The sequence below is a fragment of the Poecilia mexicana genome, unplaced genomic scaffold (assembly GCF_051168715.1).
Source record: "Poecilia mexicana isolate PSO_F unplaced genomic scaffold, ASM5116871v1 scaffold_15, whole genome shotgun sequence".
NCBI classification, from domain to species: domain Eukaryota; kingdom Metazoa; phylum Chordata; class Actinopteri; order Cyprinodontiformes; family Poeciliidae; genus Poecilia; species Poecilia mexicana.
Genome location: NW_028263384.1, coordinates 27,436,781 through 27,455,056, shown reverse-complemented (window position 1 = coordinate 27,455,056; position 18,276 = coordinate 27,436,781). Strand labels below are relative to the sequence as shown.

The window sequence follows — 18,276 nt, the reverse complement described above, 5'->3', positions numbered from 1 at the left end:
CTGCTCTTCACATAGCAAAGTTTGATGCTCAGTTCAGATTCTTTGCTGAAATCATATTTATTTTTTGTTGGTGAGGTTGATCATACAACTAATTAAATGAAAATGGAACAAATGTTGCAGTTTTGGTCCCCAATTAAACTGAGGCTACCGGACTAAGAGGTGTGAAAACACCCTTGGTGACTGTAATAAGCACAGCGCTGCAGTAAGGAAAATGCCCACAAGCACAATGTTTTGTGGTCAACACCAATATTGTTACCCTTCTTCTGAACTGGTTTTTATCTCATATTTCTGTTTGCAGCAGTAAAAGCTTGCTGGCGTGCAGCACATTTTATAGGGTGGATTTCCCCTGCCGGTGCACCGTACAGCCGCTCTCCGCCAGAAGACATCAGGCTTGCTGGTGCGGGGTTTTCTGGCCACAAATTGCCACACTTCAATTATCCAAATCCTAAACCCACAATTACTGCAGCACTCACTTTTTCACTTTCACAGAGGAGGGCATTCACCACTCAGGTGAGTGTTGTGGTGGAGTGTTTTTCCGTCCTCCAATAAGCATCAACTACATGATTATTCTTTAAAGATTTAGATTTACTGTTAAAGCTGCAGCTGGAGGGACAAAAGCATTCAGACAGCCATTGTTTTATTTTATTTTTTTTACATATCGCCATGTTAGACCCAAAACATTCACTTTGATTTTGTGTGATGAACCAACACAAAGTAACATGAATAGTTTTGAGAATTTTTCTTAAAAATATGAAACGGATAAACAATATTTAAATTCTTTGCCACTGTCAGGAATTTATCTGTTTCTGTACAAGTTTCGTCTTGTTTTTTTTTTCTAATATTGTGTGCTGTTTTTATTTTACTATTTTTTACTTGTGTATGGAAAAGTTAAAAAATTACAGAAAAATAAATAAAATAAGTTTTTATTAAACAAAAATCTGACCAATGTAGCCTACACTAACATGCCACCCAAGTTCAGGTTTTACAGCCATCAACTCAGCTCGAATATAGCTGGCTGGTATCAGCTATAATAGCTGGTGTTAACTAGATACAGTAGAGTCGTAGTTGGTGTAGCTGATCCACTTATCGAGTCGGGTAGCTAACTGACTGGCTTACCAGCTATCCAATCAGCTAGCTGCGTTGAGTTGACTCGATGTCTCAGATAGCTAGCTTACTTCATAGCTAGACAGCTAGCTATCAAGTCGGCAAGTTATCTGACTCGATGTTTACAAGTGGAGCAGCTACAGTTGATGTGAAGGTATGGAGGAGCCAGGGGCAGATGCTTTAAATCTGCCCACAGCTGGCAGGACACAGAGCTTCCTATCACTGATCCTCTGGAATGTGAAGGAATTCAAGGACAGAAATATGAAAACCAGAGCAAAGCTTTAGTCTGTCAATGAGCTCTGTCTGTAAAAACCAACAATCGGTCTGATTGCTAACCACTATCTTTCCATTTAATGCCTCAGCGTGACATATCAATGCTTCTTCATGGAGGCTGTATATCCTGTGTGTGTGTGTGTGTGTGTGCTGTGTAAGTGAAGGGGGTTTCCCCTAACAGCATGGAGAGTGGCCAAGGGGGCTGCTAAATGTCGTTTGTATTCACTTGAGCTCAGTGGGAGAGCAGCTTCTGTGGTAAAACACATGCGTAGCGACGCGCAATCTTTCTCGCACGCTTTCCGAAGTCACACACACTCATCCCACCCTCTGACTTGGGCACAGACACCACGAAGCGGTGGAAGAATCACCCCTCACAATTGCGATTCCACACCTTTTCTGTTGTTGTCAGGCCCGTCAGACACGGCTGTCTGCGGATGCGGGACGGTTACGCCACATTGTGCTGGAGATGGGGGTAAAAGCTGCTCCCGCACATCCAGTCTCCGTTCCAGCAAACAGGTTCTCTCATCCGTCACGTCAAGCAGGCTTCCCCCCTGTCAGCGCTGATTCCCTCCTTTCAGGCGAGAGACAAAAACAAAAACAAAACTGAGCTCCAGAGGAAGAGGTGGGGGCGCATCATGATGGGGCATGACTTAAGTTTCACACAAACCAGCAGAGAACATAATTACCCACAAATACACTTTACTAGCTCTGCTATAAATAGGACATCTGTTTGGCATTACATATGACTCACACAAGCAGGCAGGAAAATCTAAATAAACACATCCAGACCATCTTCAGTTTGCTGACCAACTGATGTGTTTATCCAGATACAGACATATTAGATCCCATCAACCCACACTCACCGAAAGCAGAAAAAAAGAAGAAGAGGCAGCGCTCAGTTGGTCCCTGTGGCTAATCCAAATGAAGTGTGGTTAAATTACCAGATCTCGTAGGAACAGGAGGTTTTGCTCAGCGCCTTGGCACTTAGAGCCGGTACGTGAGAGAAAAACGATGCAAAACAGACCTTGACTCAGTCAATGAGCTAAGCAGAGAGCAGTGTGTCACCACACATGCATCCCGCTTCAACAGAACCCACCAGAACACAGAGTGGATCTGAGGCTCCACTGCAAAACACAAAATCTCACCAAATACTTTTGGTTTCAAGTGAAGGCTTGAAATAAGACAAAACTGACTTACAGGTAACTGTTTTGCAACATATAGGTCAATATTTTAGTTCTAACATGGTAAAAATGTCTTGAAATAATCTGCAAGTGGACCCGGCATTTTTCACAAATATTAAGTACTTCTTGACCCCAATCAAGCTTGGATATAGGAGAGATCCCAGGATTGAACCTTGGGGTATCCCACATGTGACTTCTGTTTGCATACACCAACATTATGACCACCTGCCTAAAGCAGCTCTGGTCCAATCAAAGCATGGACTCCATGAGACTCTGAGCAAGCTGCGGTGTCTGGCATCAAGACGTCAGCGGCAGATCCTTCAAGTCTCGTAGCTTGTGAGGTGAGATCTCGGCGGATTGTTCTTGTTTGTCAGCCACATGGATAATTTGGAGGCCTGTTCAAAACCTCAAAGCGACTCCTCCTGAAACCGCTCCTGAACCTGTTTGGGTTTGTGGCGGGACTCATTATCCTGCTGACAGAGGCTGCAGCCAGCAGGGGAGAGCTTGTATATGTTCTTCAACAATGCGAGGTGGTAGGTGGTGAGTTACGTACATATGGACGGGTGAACTCAAAGCTTCCCAGCAGATAAGCCTGCATTCACCATGCTGTTCTTTCCCCATAGTGCATTGTTGTTGGATCTTTCTTTTTCATGCCTTTTGTTGGCTCTTTAGTTGTAGACAGAGGTCTGCATGAGGGCAGCTCCAGTTGCTTCAAGCTTTTAAATGTAGAGGTGAGTTTCTTGCATTAACCCGTTAGTTACTCAATTACTTCACTAATTTTTAGAAAATATACTTTAATTGGGATCTATTATGCCAATTCCATGTTTTTATTCATATTTTTATTTTGTTTTTATTTCTTATTTTATATTTTTATTCATATTCATATAAATAATATTTTTCATTATTTTTTCAATAATTGTTTTTTTTTTTTTTGTACTTCCATTTGGGCCTAAACTACTTCTAAAACCGGTCCAAATACTAAAAAAAACAAACAAAAAAACAAACACAAAAAAAAGCCACCCAGGTTTTTCTGGCCAAAATTTTTAGTTTGTTTGGTGTCTGGAAAAAATAAGCAGTTTCAAAAACCTCCCGATTGTCACGGCGCACTGCGTCTTTACCTAGCAACTGAAGCCCAGCCCGTTACCTAGCAACTGAAGCCCAGCCCGTTACCTAGCAACTGAAGCTGAGCTCCGACATCTGTACAATGGCTTCTGGAAAAGACAAGTGTTTTGTTGTTCACTTACTATTCAGAAACCACTTGCTTCATTCTTGTTGGTTGAGCAGGAGGCTCCACTTCTGCTTCTCAAAGATGTCCAGGTGTATTATTTTGCATCTGTTTTCAGCCATTTTCACATGTGAGGAAATGAAACAGTGGTGAACTGTTCACAAAGTCACTGGTGAACATGGGGAGTGAAGACTGACCTGTATGGTGCTACCATATGGATGAACTGCTGCAGCTAAAAATGCTAAAATGTTAGCATTGCCCATGCATTAGTTTGACTCGAATTGGATGTTTTCTTGTCTTTCCAGTTGAGTGGCCAAAACAATTTCTCTCCAGGGAAATAGTGGTTCATGGATTTTAATTAAAAGTTCCTAGTTGCTTTATTTCTATTTTGAACCTTTATCCTCTCAATTATTGGCACCTTTTTCAGACAACAACTGCGCAAAAGCTGTTAGATTTACTTTTAGTTAACAGTCGTGTTTCTTACTTGTGTTTGCATGTTGCAGAATGAAATGAGGGACAACTTCTCTCACAAAATGATGTAACCGATTCCCGAATCCTGGTTAAATCCTCTGAAGACTGAAGTCTTAACGAGCAGCTAGGAGCCAAACGTTTGACGGCTTTTCAGTAAGTTGAGTGAAAGAAATCAGTGAGTAATGTTGGCTGAACTGCTGGACGGCCATCATACTGCTGCCTGGAAATGACGCCACATGTTTTTGTGTGTCTCTTACATGTTCATGTTCAAACTTGACCTTTACTTGGCAAACTTGAGCCTATAATTTATGTTTATAGCTTTCCATGGTGTGTCCTTTCTGCAAGCCTTGCATGCATAATTATGATCATGCACCGCTGATCATTTCTCCCTGCTAATGGCCCCTGTGTGTGTATGCATGTGTGTGTGTGTGTTAACAGTAGGTGTGGCTGCCCCCATCTCTCCTCCGGGTCACCTGCGTTGCAGGGCCACATTCCCTCATGTTCCCTCGTTTGGAGCCCATTAGAGAGGAAATGGGCCGCCGGTTATCAGGCCTCCATCCCCCAGCCTCGGTCCTCCGTGTCCCATCATCACCCGGCCGCTCTTGTTGTTTTCACAGTGTTAACAATCAAGCTGTGGCCCTCAGTGTTCCGGGGGCCTAATTGGGCCGGCTGCTGGCGTTGATTGTGATGGATGGAGGTGGCGGAGGGGTTAGGCTGGAGATTGGGCCTGCTGTGGATGCTCCTTTCATCTCCCTGCTCCAGTCTTTTGCTCCAGAAGATGAAGTCGAGGTTTATCAGTGGGTGCTGAGCAACACACTGCAGGCCTGACTCACTTTATCCACTCTAAAAACTGTATTTTAAACTGTAAATAAGTTCATATCATGGACTTATTTACAGTAACTTCACTTAATTCTTTTGGTTTAATGATGACAGCTTACTTTGTGTTCAATTAACTCAAAAGTTACAATTCTTTAACTTAAAGGAACTTTTACTTTGACTTTACTTGAAACAATTGAGTTTAAGTTGATCAGTAACGTTTTATTTGAAGGGACACGCTGCCATATACATGACACCCGTTAGGAACATGAAGGAGTCTTCATGAACATCTCTGACTGTCGACATAAAGTCTCATTCTGTAAATAAAGACACTTTAAAAGTGTCAACTGTGTCCCCTAGCAACTCATGCAGAACTCCAGAACATTTGGTCAGCTGGTTTTACCACTGCATGCACCGTACAATGGCTGCTGGAAACAAGTGTTTTGTTGTCGACAATCATCCAGAAACAACTTGCTGCATTGTTGTTGGTTGTGCAGGAGGCTCCATTTCTGCTTTTCAAAGATGTACAGTTATATAATTGCACATCTGTTTGCAGCCATTTTCATGTGTGAACATAAACGTTGACTTGGTCAGCAGCAGATTAATAGGATTTTAAGAGAAAATCTGATTTCCAGCTGATTCTTTGTGCCTTTGCCTGAGTTTTTGATGATGAAAGAAGAGACGTCTTTCCTTGTTATCCTCCATCTCTCTGTTTTCTTTAGCCATCTTTTTTTTTTTGGCCAGTTGTGGTTAAGCAATAGCAGTTCTGAAATGAGACCAGTGTTACCTCTGTTTGCAGAGCACTTAGGGCCATTGGCAGCTTGCAGACCATTTGCTTATCTTTGGTGCGAGGTGTGTGTGGTTTGTGTGTCTGTGGTGAACCCCAACCCAGTCTGGACTCATCAATCACTACGACTCTGGGGCCGATTGACTCGCCAGGGCCTTTCGGACCCTTGCATGGAGAGAAAAAAGCTCTGATGAAGATTTACATGTTTGGTTTGTAGCAATGTGTGTCTCTGTACTTTAGAGGTTACACCAAGCAGTCTCTCATTTGCTTAGTCAAAGTTGTGGATAGACTAACAGCTCTGTGAGCTTAACAACTATAGTTTGCATAAGCGACTGCTGACAACGGCAATGTTGTGCAGCAGGACTAAAAGGTGGCGCATAAGCAAAGTAGGCCAAAATGCCTTAAAATACACCTGGGGCTTTTTGTGGCGAAATTTTCCACAAATATTTCACGTCTAGAGCTTCCCATCCTCCCATGGGGTTGAAATGGGAAGTGGGAATATGAATATAAGAATATATTAAAATATATCTAAATGCCATCATAGTACCTGATAGATAACAGACAGCTAAAAATAACTTTCATTCCTACACTCATCTGCAGCTTTCCTCCGATACTGAGAGAGTATTTTAAGCGGGCTGCAGCATCACATCCAGCTTAAAAAAACTCCAACTTTTCCTTTAATAAAGGATACAAGCCTGGAGTTTGCATTTTAAGCAAATACTGAGACATGTTGTACGTAATAAAATGTTACAAAAGCCCTATTTAGAAGCAATACACAGAAGAGCAATCTGTGAATTCATGAGTAAGTTTGCATAAAAAAACAAAAACGGAGTCTGTTAAATGCTTGCAAGTCAGCTTCGCTTTATTTTAAGTGTACCAAGATATTTCTACTAGAAACTAGACAAAAAATAATAAGATTTTGTGTTTTGTAGTGCATCATATCTGAAAGGGGACCTATTAAGCAAAATTCACATTTTGCACAATTTTGTATTTCCATTTGGTCTCTCCTGTTTCTAAAAACAACTCAAGCACTTTAAAAAATAAACCACACAGCTGGTTTTAGACGGGGCGTTTTGTGTTTAAATATGTATCTATATGGATGGCCAATGGCTGCGCAGTGGTGCAGTTGATAGCGCTGTTGCCTTGCAGCAAGAAGGTCTCCCTGTGCATGCCTGGGTTCTCTCCAGGTGCTCCTGCCTCTTGCCTGATATGTCTCGTTGGAGATGGGCACCAGCACCCCGCCTGACCCCACAAGGGACAAGGGATGGATGGCTGATTGATGCTTAGTTGTTTGCAGCATAGCAAATTGAACTTTGAGAGACTGAGTAGACTACATAAGACTTTTTTCTTCAAGCTGCTCCTTTTCATTTGAAACCTTCGCTTATGTCAACAGGTGACATGTTTATTTTAAACTGTAAATGAAAAAAATAAACAAATATATAATAATTATTTTAAAAAGTTAATACAGAATTCCACACATCACCCAGCAACACCAGAAGAGTTCCATATGTTACCTAGTAACCCCAAAAGAGTTCCCATACATTACATAGCAACACCAGAAGAGTTCCATATGTTACCTAGTAACCCCAAAAGAGTTCCCATACATTACATAGCAACACCAGAAGAGTTCCATATGTTACCTAGCAACATCAGAAGAGTTCCATATGTTACTTAGCAACACCAGAAGAGTTCCCATACATTACCTAGCAACACGAGAAGAGTTCCATATGTTACCTAGCAACATCAGAAGAGTTCCATATGTTACCTAGCAACATCAGAAGAGTTCCATATGTTACCTAGCAACATCAGAAGAGTTCCATATGTTACCTAGCAACATCAGAAGAGTTCCATGTTACTTAGCAACACCAGAAGAGTTCCATACGTTACCTAGCAACACCAGAAGAGTTCCATACATTACCTAGCAACCCCAGCAGAGTTCGACCCATCGCCTATCAACCCAAGCTGAACTCCAGCACTTTTGTTGGCTGCTGAAAAAGACAAGTATTTTTTGTTTTGACTTACCATCCAGAAACCACATGCTACATTCTTTTTAGTTGTGCAGGAGGTTCTACTTCTGCTTTTCAAAGATGTACGGTTGTATAATTTTTCATTTGTTTGCAGCTGTTTTCACAGTCGAATGTAGACGTTGAGTTGGGGGCGTGGCCAGCAGCATCTTATTTAGATTTAAAGTGACAAAACGCCCTAAACCAGCTCAAAATAGGGACAACTGAGCAGACTAAAATCTCATTATCTAAGAATTATTTTGTGGAAAAATGCAAAGAACATGTTTTTTTCATAGCCCATCAACTTATGGTAACCTGTGCAAGGAAGAATAATAAGTCAGCTTTAAATGTTCTCCTCTTGTAAATAATCTGTCCCACTGCGGACTTTCAGCTTTCAGGTAGTTTGGAAATGACCTCATAACCACTGACAGATTAATGGGCTTCTCTAAAGCCATTGCTTTGTCTTTCTGCTTTGGTGTTGTGCAATCAAAACACTGCTGCTTTAATAGACAAGATAAAATATCAAGAGTAGTAGGGGACTTTTTAAAATAAAATAGTTAATCCTTGAATAATCCTGGACCCTCCACCAGGCTGCCTCTTGGTGCATCTGTTTTGCTGGTGTTTGGCATGAAAACATTTCACAGCAGGTATCTGGAGGCCTCTTAACCTCTGCTTCCTTCCACAGGCCTGTTTAACTCCTCAGTTGTCATTTGTTCCACATCCCAGTCATATAAACTCCCATCACACTGGGATCTGTAGGAAAATAAACAGCCGAGCAGGGAAGCAGCCGCGCTGACGTCAAGGAAGAGGATGAAATCTGATCAAAAACATGGAGAGCGGCGCAGGGCAGGCTCTGATATGATGGACAGAGGGAATTATACTGGTGGAAACCCAAAGTTGAAAGATCAGAGATTGCCACACTCTAGATTAGATTAGGAGCTCTCAGCTGGGGGTTTCTCCAAGGTGCGACTGTGTGTTTGAATGTAACCCCGCTGACGTCAGGGAGAGGATCTAATCAAAGTCAGCTGAAGTGGATAAAGTCCTGACATTTATTCTTATCTGGATGCTACATCAGGAACAGCAGGGAAACGCTTCCTAGCTAAATCTGGGCTGAGACTGATGGAGGAATATTTATCCAGTAAATGAACATGAATCCAATCAGGACATTCCCCGCCGTGCAGTGAGAGATAGTGTGATTTTACCCAGATGTTTGACTCTTCAACACTCGGTCTGTGGTGCTGATAGGAGGCGGGGGTCGGACTGACGGATTGGTCGCTTGTTGGGATCTGATTGGAGGCCGGTGGTTATCTCACCGACCTGCTAGCAGCAGCAGAATCCCTGAAACGCTCCACAGATCATGCAGACTGGAGCAACACAGAGATAAAACACCAATATCTTGATTTTACTGGTTACCGCACTGCAAAAACACAAAATTATACCCAATATTGTTCATATAGTACACTTCAACTTATAAAACTTCAGCAGGATATGGAACTTGTTGTAAGTCAGTAATTCCTTAATTTTGATGAAAATGTGCCAGTTATAAATAGACCAATTTACCTTTTTCACTTCCGATACCGAAATCCGAGGTTTAGAATCAGCCAATACAGAAAAACAGATGAATTGATTTGAAACATTTAAAGTTAAACAGACGTGAAAGTGCTGAATTACACTTTTTTTGGGGCAACTCTGCACCAGTGCAGCACATCAATAAATACACTAATAAATACACCAAGCTTGGTAAAACATGTAAAAACAACTTTAACTTGTTCAGTCAGAGCAATTAGGAGTAAAACAGGCACTGCAAAATAAATAGTAAAGAAACTGAAAACTGGCAAAAAATAATAATATTGATGATTGATTCTTGTGGAAGTTTGACATCTAACAAGACATTTTTCAGATGTTGTAAGTTAATGTATCTGCCTATTGAACATTTTCATCAATATTAAAGGAGTTATTTTGTTAAAAGAAGCCTCTATATCCTGCTGAAAAGTTACTTTTAACCTGGCTTGTCTTATTTCCAGATATTTGCACTGGAAACTGGACCAAAATTCCTTGGTAAGACTTTGTGTTTTTGCAGTGTATGCTGTCTTGAATTGGCTCCTGCTTATGTTATACAACAAAACATCTGTCTTCCAAGAGAGACCGACCAGCCAAGAGACAAACTCCCTAACGTCAGTCTGAACCCCCTAAAACAAATCTGCAAACATCAAACGACACCCTGTGTTGACGGAGCTCACTCCCTTTACCCTGAGCTTCACCCTTGACCCGGCACAAAACGCCCCAACAGCAAACACTTGAAGGCTTCACCCTTGACCTCGGACCCACAGCGCAACCTTTCTCTCTGGTTCTTCCATAATCTGAACCAAACAGCTGCAGGCAGGCAGAAATATCTGCAAAAATACAAAATCTTACGTTGTGTTTTTGTCGAGTTCCTATAGTGGAAATGTGTTAAAATTACAGAAAAATAACTTTTCAGTGATACATAGGAGCTTGTTTTAAGTCAACAAGTCTTGATTATTAATTTAAAATACCATGCTACTTAAAGTGGCAGATTTTTAAGATTTTGTTTTTGCAATGATAAATTCAGCCAATTAAACAAAGTAATTTGTGAGTTTAATATGTACACTAAAAAAAGTCTCTAATTTACGGTAAAATATGTATTTATACAGTAAAATACCACAGGTGCCAGAACTTTACTGTAAATTAAAGGCGCTTCTTTTTTACAGTGTAGGTGTATCATCACATTTAAAGATTATTCCATTAAAAGACGAAACTAAAAGACAAACTGCCTCCTATATATATATATATATATATATATATATATATATATATATATATATATATATATATATGCATGCATCTGTTTATTAAAAAATCCCTTTAATTATATAATCTAAAACAATAAAACAGCGTTACACTGCCTGCCATGTTCTCTTTTGTTTACATGTGAGAATAAAGCTCTATTTTAATAAAAAGCCTGGAGTCGATGACTTTTCAAGATGGATGCCATCATAGGAACCACATGTGGCTGGAAGTGGAGGGATGTCACGGCCTGTCCTCTCAGTTTACCTCAGACATTCTTCCCTTCAACTGCTTCCCTTAATGTCCAAACCAGAGTCACAGAAAATCACGAGCAAAGTCGCAAAATGGAAGGTTATTAAATATCCTGATGGATGTGAACGGGACAGATTTTTGTAGGAATCAGGATAGAAAGAAAGTACACAAGTTTTTGGGTTTTGTGCAGCTACATTCAGTGTTTTAGAGCTAAAAACAGCTTGGCTAACCCAATTACAGGCTCTTGTTTTACTTTTTTGCTGAGTCAGCACACAGATTCAGTTATTCTTTAAAAAATTATAGTTTATGTCAACATGTTCATTTTAAACTGCAAATGAATGAAATAAAAAAAAACAAGTAATTAATAAATGATTACACTGGAAACAACTGATCAGGCCTGAAATCTGGGATCGATTCTGATCTGAACTTCCGAGACACATAAAGATGATTACAAAGTCGGTCTTCTATCTCCTGAAGAACATTTCCAAGATTAGAGAAACAATGTCTTAGCAAGTTCTAGAGAAACTGATCCATGCTTTTATCTTTAGTTGAACTGATTACAGCAACAGCGTCTTCACAAGTCTGCATAAAATAAAAAAAAATAAAAAATCAATCCTCCAGCTGCAGCAGATCCAGAACGCTCGAGGTCAGGTTGAGTTGCTAGGCAACAGCTGGGTTCAGCTGGGGTTGCTAGGTAACGGTGAAAATCAGTCCCTGATTTTTGACATTACATTCAGGAGGTTTTTGAAACAGCTCACTTCCCAGACACCAAAAAAAACATTAATTGGTAACACTTTATTTGAAGGGGGTTGAATAAGACTGACATGACACCATCATAAACATGACATAACATGTCATGAACATGAATAAGTCTTCATGAATATTTATGACTGTTGTCATAAAGTGTCATTCGGTAAATTATGACACTTTTAATATAAAGTTGATATTATTCAAAATGTCTTTGTTATGACAACTTGACATTAACCAAGAAATCATTACTGATATAAATTTGTTATAAAATAATTACTGATTTCACTTTAAAAATTAGGTAACTTTATGTTATTAAAGATAAAGTTTAAACAGTAATGATTTCTTGGTTAATGTCAAGTTGTCATAACAAAGACATTTTGAATAATGTCAACTTTGTATTAAAAGTGTCATAATTTACCGAATGACGCTTTATGACAACAGTCATAAATATTCATGAAGGCTTATTCATGTTCATGACAGGTGTTATGTCATGTTTATGACAGTGTCATGTCAGTCTTATTCACCCCCTTTCATATAAAGTGTTACCTATTAATTTATTCCCAAAAACCTCCTGTTTTTTTCTCTTTTTATTTCTCGAAAGGGCAGAAAACCAATGGAAAAACAAAACACATGCAAAATATGATTTTTTTTTTTTTTAAAAACAGCAGCAGCTGAACTCATCACACCCAAGACACCCAAGATGAACGTACTCTGTCATTCGCTCCTACAGAAAACCATTTTTCAGGAGCAGATGCAGAAACACTCTCTAATTTGCTTTACTTATAGGTCACTAATCTTGGTAAATATGACTCTCCATGACACAAACAATAGCTTTGCAACCACTGTGCGCTGGTCTATATGGAGCTTCTGAATCAAACAGAGTGCATGTTCGTGCATTTGTTTGTCCCTGCAATGCAAAAACAACCATAAATAATGATCTCATGAGAAGAAATCTTAAGAAGAATGGGAAAAAGTTAAATTTACCAAATAATGAGCAGACTGTCAGATTCTGTCAGTAAGTGTTGTTTTTCACTGGAAGTTGGTCTGTTTCTGTCGCTCAGTAGTTTGGTTAGGTTTACTTGTGAAGGCCTGTGATCACACAGCCTTAAAGACTGTGATTAGGAGGAAATCTCCAAGCACAAAAACACACTGAATCACACTCAGCACCACAGCAGACACCAAATGCGGGCCAACCTGCAGGAATCGCTAAACCAGCCGTTCGCTGTGCTTACATGCACATGTTTGCACAAACAGGAACAAGGCACTGGAAACACACACTTGTTTTTACGCTCAAACCGTGAAATGACATGTCTCTGGTTGCTCTCTAATTTCCAACCTTGCGATCCAATTTGCGATGAAGGATGGCTCATCCCGCCACGGGGATCCTCATCCCAACAAGCTCATTCCTGACCGGCTGCGTCATGAACTCCAGTTGAGCGGGGTTGAACCTGAAATAGGAATGCGAGTCTCATTCCCAAAAAATGCTACAAAAAGCTGTGTACACGGTCAGCATACCGACGTATTTAAGATGTCAAGTTAAAGCAAAATATCAAAAGAGAGTCTGAGCAATTAATATTAGTGACACGTATTTTTGGTCTAGTTTCTACTGTAAATATCTCAATACAGCTAAAACAAAACTAACTTACAAGTAACTTTTCACCAAAATATAGGAGTCTTAAAGCCAATAATTCCTTAATGTTAATAAAAAAGTGGTAGTTTCATTTGGAGATAATTTTACTTACAACAAAACATTTTTCCCATGTTATAAGTGAAATAATCTGCCAGTGGAACAAGTATGTAGAAATTATTTACTTAAAACAAGCTCCTTTAGTTACTTCTCAGTTGGTTTTGTCTTACTTCACGTGCAATACAACATATTACACAAGAAACCAGACCAAAAATATTAATATTTTGCTTTTTTGCAGTGTAAGAACTATGAATCTATCCATTTTATCTCTGGTGTAGTCTTGGTCAAGTTGGCTAAAATATTGGATTATTTTTTCAGTTTTTTGTTTTTCTGTTTTCTTTCAGGAAGTGGCAGAAGGATGAAGTTTTTTAATTACTTATTGCATGAATAAATTTATTCACGTGTGATTTTAATTGTTTATTTATTAGAAACACTGCAATTAAAAAAATTTGCATTTTCAATGTTGGCTAAATATCAACAATATCAACAAAGTTTTGCTCCCATTTGTGATGGAAGCAGCTTTTCAAGCTGTTGAATTTTTAGACCATACGATCTGAGCTGTGCGTTTGTGAATTATGACATTGTTGTAGCTCCATATATGTTGATGGCGATAAAGGTCTCATCTCTATAGCAAAACAAGTTGAAAAACAACAAACTAGATGTTAAACCGCAATTTTGTGATGAAAAAGAGATTTAGTATTGACATTTTATAACTGGGGTCTGCAGGGCACCAACATGGCCGACCTTCTGTTCCCATGGACTTTAACTACAGGCTGTGGCAGAAAATGAGCACCTTGAGGCGGCAGCATGGCGACAAGCGCCAGGGAGAGCCGTGATTGGCCGGCTGCTGACGGGTAAGTGTGATGATTGGTGAGGGCCGTCAGTCAGGCTGTAATTTGCAAAATGGAAATGTAGGTGACTGAGGAATATATGTTTGTTTGAGCTAAGTTAGGTCATGGCAGACATGCTAAATATACGCATGGATCTTAAATACAGCTTTTTCTCTCCCTCATTTTACCTCACATCTTTCTGTAATCATGACATTTGTTCCAGGATTTCTTTCTTAAATCTTGATTTAAATAATAAAATGCATTATTGTGTAAACAGAACTGTTTATTAGATGCTTTTACCAATAAATCTCTCTTAATATGCTTTTACATTTTTAGATGTATTCATGTCAAATTTTCTTTTCATTATCTGCATTAAATATCAATAATAGTGATACCAAGTTAGTATCATTATCGACTCAATACTAGTGTGGTAAGATCAATATTTCAGTTTCAGATTCCCTCTTGAAGTTATATTAAATTTTTTGTTGTAGTTTCTCACTTCCTCAAAAAAGTAGGTGCTAGGTGACGGGCGGAACTCTGCTGGGGTTGCTAGGTGACGGGCGGAACTCTGCTGGGGTTGCTAGGTGACGGGCGGAACTCTGCTGGGGTTGCTAGGTGACGGGCGGAACTCTGCTGGGGTTGCTAGGTGACGGGCGGAACTCTGCTGGGGTTGCTAGGTGACGGGCGGAACTCTGCTGGGGTTGCTAGGTGACGGGCGGAACTCTGCTGGGGTTGCTAGGTGACGGGCGGAACTCTGCTGGGGTTGCTAGGTGACGGGCGGAACTCTGCTGGGGTTGCTAGGTGACGGGCGGAACTCTGCTGGGGTTGCTAGGTGACGGGCGGAACTCTGCTGGGGTTGCTAGGTGACGGGCGGAACTCTGCTGGGGTTGCTAGGTGACGGCACAGCGGCGGTTGAATTCGACTTAATAATCGGGATGTTTTTGAATTTTCATTTTCCAAACACCAAAAAGCATCAACTTATTGCCAACACTTATTAGGTTGGGTTTTTTAAGCGCTTGGACAGTTTTTAGAAGTAGAAGAAACTCAAATGGAAGTACAAAAACCAGCAAAATGTGAAGAAAAAAAACACAAAAAGGTTTATCGACTTGATACATTTAGTATCTATGTCCTCCTTTCTTTAAGCTGAAGGCATCCTCTTTCATTAGCTATTATTATGTTTGCATGTTTGATGCTGTGTTGATCTGCAGTGAACACATTCAGACACGTAATAACACAGAGTGTGTTGATCTGCCTGTAAACCGAAAAGCTTTAGCAGCAGAAGTGGAGTTCCTTTCTCTGAGAGGAAACAAAGATTGGAAAAGAGGAAGTGTCTCTTCATTTCTATTTGCAGCGTGATGATCGCCATCCAGCTGCAGTGCTAACAGACATGTAGCTACACGCACGCACGCACGCATACAGATTCCCACACCTGTTGTTCTGTTGCATCCAGTAGCTTTGATGCTGGGACACTGACGGGTATCATGGTGTCGCAGCAGCGTCTTTGGCCCGGCTGTACATGGCCCATGGGATCCAGGGTGTCAGTGGGGCTTTGATTCTCCTTATGCCTGCACAAGGAGGAAAACGACTCCCTGGAGTGAGTGTCCTGCCCCCGGCTCTTCACTCCAGAGGATGCCCCTGCACTCCTCACCTCTGCTGATCCTCAGGAGAACCAGAACAGAAACAAACCAAATCAGCTCTGCATGTTATCAGTGACCAGCATGCAGCTCAGCTTGTTTTACTCTCAGGATTAGCAGGACTTTTTGGCGCATATGTGCTCAAAGAACCTCGGTTCATATACATGATTTGGCTGAAAGCGGCAAAAAGATTTTTTTTCCCACATTTGGAACTATTTCACATCTTTTCACCCCCAAAATAAACCAAGTTTTAGTTACTTCTAATGCGGTTAAATTGGAAACTTATCTGATTGTTTTCAAACCGTCTACAATCTGAACAATAATAACTAGTACATGTAACTAGTTTGGTAGTAACTAGTTACATGTACTGAATTACATTTACTTCAATAATGTTATTGAAAACATTTAATTTTAGGAGTATTTGTACTTTTTGCTTTTACTTGAGTAATTTTATTATGAAGTATTTCTACTCTTAGCTGAGTAAAATTTCTGGATTTTCTACCCACTTATTGAAAAACAAACATGTTTTAACCAAACATTCATCAGATAGACACAGATGTATTTTCTTTAAGTTTCATAAGTTTTTATTAAAAGAAACTGATCTGGAAACATTTATTTGACCTGATCTTGTTTCAGTTTACTAATGAACTGCTTGCCTAATCACTTTTTCTGTTTTTAAGTTACTTTTCAAGACGCAATATATTTTTTCTTTGATTTTATATGAAGAGAATTTTCTATTACCCTGTGTATGAATTATAAACAAACTTCGTTTTCTGTAATCGATCTGTTCTGAAATGTAGCATTTAGCATGCTAACCGCATCCTTATAGTCTGTAACTGAGTTCTTGGGTTTTTTCATGATTTGAACTTTCCTGGTTGGAAGATTGGAAGCTTCCATAAAGTTTTTGTGCTATTTAGTAATCAGTTAAATGTGAATTGCCTCATAACTCTTCCCATGTTGATGGGAAGCAACAATTGCTTGGAGACATTGTTTCTCCAATATCTGCAAAAAGAAAAAAAAAATTCTAAAAATGTCTTTTATAAAAAATTTTAAAGTATATTTTTTTGTATTAAAATTATTTAAACAAAAAAATTACAAAAAATTTAGAATTTTTATCTTTTTTTTATTTTAATTTTTAAAAAACCAAATTATTTTTATAAAAATGTCATTAATTTCATGGTTTTATAATTTTTTTAAATAATTTATTTAAAAAAATTTTATAAAACAAAATTTTATGAATTTTGTAATTTTTTTTACAATTTAAAATCTTTTTTTAAAGAAAAATTATAAATTTTTAATAAAAAATTTCAAGATCTTTGAAAATACTAAAATTCATAAAAAATAGCTCAGAAATATATTTGCATTTCAGGCACCATCCAGTAAAACACAGCTAAACCTGTTAGCCTCATTCAGCTGAGTCGATATTGTAGCGTTCGCTGCCTTAGCGTCAGTTAACATGTTCTGAGTAAAAACGTGGCAGCTCACACACACAGACATGCAAAGGTAATTCAGGAACATCAGCATGCCTGAACATAACCAGATTTATGACTTTTGTGGTTCAGAAAGAGTGAAACTGAAGACGTCTGACAAAGAAACCGCATTGCAGAAGAAACAGAGCGACACGAAGGGGCAAAAGAGACAGAAGGTGAAACTAAGATTTTAAAAAACGAGCCTGTATATGTGGGTTTGTGGTTTCAGCAACAGTCAAAACCAATGTATGTTTCATATGAGAGAGGAAAATGGGCCATGAAGGGAAACCGACAGAGAGAGAGAGATGAGGAGGAAACAGAAAGAGCATGAAGTGGACAGTAGAGCAAACAGAGCAGCCATTGTCTCCTGGCCTGGTTAACATTTTAATTACGGAGCAAAATCCAGAGTCCTGCACAAAGGCGCCATGATTAACGATCCTCGATGCTCTGGGACAACGCAGCAGCCAGGGCTGGGCTGTAAATACTTACATTTACTCATTTAGCTGAGTAACATTTTAGAAAAAAATAGTTTTAGGAGTATTTTTACTTTTACTTGAGTAAAATTTCTGGATTGAACATATTTTAACCAAAAAAATCACCAGACACAGACACATACTTGAAGTTTCTGTTATAATTTTCTGAGTTTTATTTTTAAAGAAACTTATTTTTGAAAATTTTTATTTTGTATAATTTTATTATTTTTGTTATGAATTATTGTAATTTTGTCCTTAAAATACAAATATTTCCTTTTAATTTTAGATTTTAGTCTGTCTGATGATGTAATTTTTAAATAAATTGATAATTTGATTAGTTACTCCGTACTTGAGTAGACATTTAACCAAATACTTTTCTACTTTTGGGTAGCTACGTTTTACTTTTCCTCGAGTAAAAATATGTTGAAGTATTTCTACTCTTAAATCTTTGGTTGCATTACTCACCTCTGACTGCTGGTAGCTGGACACTCACTGACATGAACACGTATGGAGACC

At 39.2% G+C, this 18,276-nt stretch overlaps 1 long non-coding RNA gene across 3 annotated transcripts in view; it reads right to left on the bottom strand.

Annotated features, from left to right (window-relative positions):
- Positions 1–620: 620 nt before the first annotated feature.
- The window catches only part of LOC148155379 (uncharacterized), an 18,981-nt gene continuing 1,325 nt past the window's right edge, over positions 621–18,276 (bottom strand). Inside the window, exons 2-5 of one of the 3 annotated variants that reach the window (XR_015765535.1) lie at positions 18,226–18,275; positions 15,614–15,837; positions 13,004–13,115; positions 621–1,948 (exon numbers count right to left, since the gene is read on the bottom strand). This is a non-coding gene — a long non-coding RNA (uncharacterized LOC148155379). Of the gene's footprint in view, positions 1,949–13,003; positions 13,116–15,613; positions 15,844–18,225; position 18,276 lie in introns of all 3 variants that reach the window. The other 2 variants (XR_015765534.1, XR_015765533.1) reach the window with 2 other exon arrangements.